The following is a 2,500-nucleotide window of genomic DNA, read 5'->3' as shown; positions in this document are numbered from 1 at the left end:
CACAGGGCTGGATGGGGCTTTCGTATATAGCAGGGACGGTGCTGCCTCTCGCTTCGCTCGCTGTCCGCCGCTCGCCGCTCGCTCGCGCAGCCAAAAATGGCCAGTTTTGGCCCGTTTTTGGGCCGTTTTGGCCAGTTTTTGGCCTGTTCTTGCATTGCGCGGTGACCGTCGAGAGCGGAGCAAAACGTCAGCCATCTCAGCACCCTGGAACCCCCCGGGTGGCACAGGGCTGGATGGGGCTTTCGTATAGCAGGGACGGTGCTGCCTCTCGCTTCGCTCGCTGTCCGCCGCTCGCCGCTCGCTCGTGCAGCCAAAAATGGCCAGTTTTGGCCCGTTTTTGGGCCGTTTTGGCCAGTTTTTGGCCTGTTCTTGCATTGCGCGGTGACCGTCGAGAGCGGAGCAAAACGTCAGCCATCTCAGCACCCTGGAACCCCCCGGGTGGCACAGGGCTGGATGGGGCTTTCGTATAGCAGGGACGGTGCTGCCTCTCGCTTCGCTCGCTGTCCGCCGCTCGCCGCTCGCTCGTGCAGCCAAAAATGGCCAGTTTTGGCCCGTTTTTGGGCCGTTTTGGCCAGTTTTTGGCCTGTTCTTGCATTGCGCGGTGACCGTCGAGAGCGGAGCAAAACGTCAGCCATCTCAGCACCCTGGAACCCCCCGGGTGGCACAGGGCTGGATGGGGCTTTCGTATAGCAGGGACGGTGCTGCCTCTCGCTTCGCTCGCTGTCCGCCGCTCGCCGCTCGCTCGTGCAGCCAAAAATGGCCAGTTTTGGCCCGTTTTTGGGCCGTTTTGGCCAGTTTTTGGCCTGTTCTTGCATTGCGCGGTGACCGTCGAGAGCGGAGCAAAACGTCAGCCATCTCAGCACCCTGGAACCCCCCGGGTGGCACAGGGCTGGATGGGGCTTTCGTATAGCAGGGACGGTGCTGCCTCTCGCTTCGCTCGCTGTCCGCCGCTCGCCGCTCGCTCGTGCAGCCAAAAATGGCCAGTTTTGGCCCGTTTTTGGGCCGTTTTGGCCAGTTTTTGGCCTGTTCTTGCATTGCGCGGTGACCGTCGAGAGCGGAGCAAAACGTCAGCCATCTCAGCACCCTGGAACCCCCCGGGTGGCACAGGGCTGGATGGGGCTTTCGTATAGCAGGGACGGTGCTGCCTCTCGCTTCGCTCGCTGTCCGCCGCTCGCCGCTCGCTCGCGCAGCCAAAAATGGCCAGTTTTGGCCCGTTTTTGGGCCGTTTTGGCCAGTTTTTGGCCTGTTCTTGCATTGCGCGGTGACCGTCGAGAGCGGAGCAAAACGTCAGCCATCTCAGCACCCTGGAACCCCCCGGGTGGCACAGGGCTGGATGGGGCTTTCGTATAGCAGGGACGGTGCTGCCTCTCGCTTCGCTCGCTGTCCGCCGCTCGCCGCTCGCGCAGCCAAAAATGGCCAGTTTTGGCCCGTTTTTGGGCCGTTTTGGCCAGTTTTTGGCCTGTTCTTGCATTGCGCGGTGACCGTCGAGAGCGGAGCAAAACGTCAGCCATCTCAGCACCCTGGAACCCCCCGGGTGGCACAGGGCTGGATGGGGCTTTCGTATAGCAGGGACGGTGCTGCCTCTCGCTTCGCTCGCTGTTCGCCGCTCGCCGCTCGCTCGCGCAGCCAAAAATGGCCAGTTTTGGCCCGTTTTTGGGCTGTTTTGGCCAGTTTTTGGCCTGTTCTTGCGTGGTGCGGTGACCGTCGTGAGCGGAGCAAAACGTCAGCCATCTCAGCACCCTGGAACCCCCCGGGTGGCACAGGGCTGGATGGGGCTTTCGTATAGCAGGGACGGTGCTGCCTCTCGCTTCGCTCGCTGTTCGCCGCTCGCCGCTCGCTCGCGCAGCCAAAAATGGCCAGTTTTGGCCCGTTTTTGGGCTGTTTTGGCCTGTTTTTGGGCTGTTCTTGTGTGGCGCGGTGACCGTCGTGAGCGGAGCAAAATGTCAGCCATCTCAGCACCCTGGAACCCCCCGGGTGGCACAGGGCTGGATGGGGCTTTCGTATAGCAGGGACGGTGCTGCCTCGCGCTTCGCTCGCTGTTCGCCGCTCTCCGCTCGCTCGCGCAGCAAAAAATGGCCAGTTTTGGCCCGTTTTTGGGCTGTTTTGGCCGGTTTTTGGCCTGTTCTTGCGTGCCGCGGCGACCGTCGTGAGCGGAGCAAAACGTCAGCCATCTCAGCACCCTGGAACCCCCCGGGTGGCACAGGGCTGGATGGGGCTTTCGTATAGCAGGGACGGTGCTGCCTCTCGCTTCGCTCGCTGTCCGCCGCTCGCTGCTCGCTCGCGCAGCCAAAAATGGCCAGTTTTGGCCCGTTTTTGGGCTGTTTTGGCCTGTTTTTGGGCTGTTCTTGTGTGCCGCGGCGACCGTCGTGAGCGGAGCAAAATGTCAGCCATCTCAGCACCCTGGAACCCCCCGGGTGGCACAGGGCTGGATGGGGCTTTCGTATAGCAGGGACGGTGCTGCCTCTCGCTTCGCTCGCTGTCCGCCGCTCGCCGCTCGCTC

The sequence above is a fragment of the Musa acuminata genome, unplaced genomic scaffold, assembly GCF_036884655.1.
Source record: "Musa acuminata AAA Group cultivar baxijiao unplaced genomic scaffold, Cavendish_Baxijiao_AAA HiC_scaffold_509, whole genome shotgun sequence".
NCBI classification, from domain to species: domain Eukaryota; kingdom Viridiplantae; phylum Streptophyta; class Magnoliopsida; order Zingiberales; family Musaceae; genus Musa; species Musa acuminata.
Note: the sequence above shows the minus strand (reverse complement) of the source record.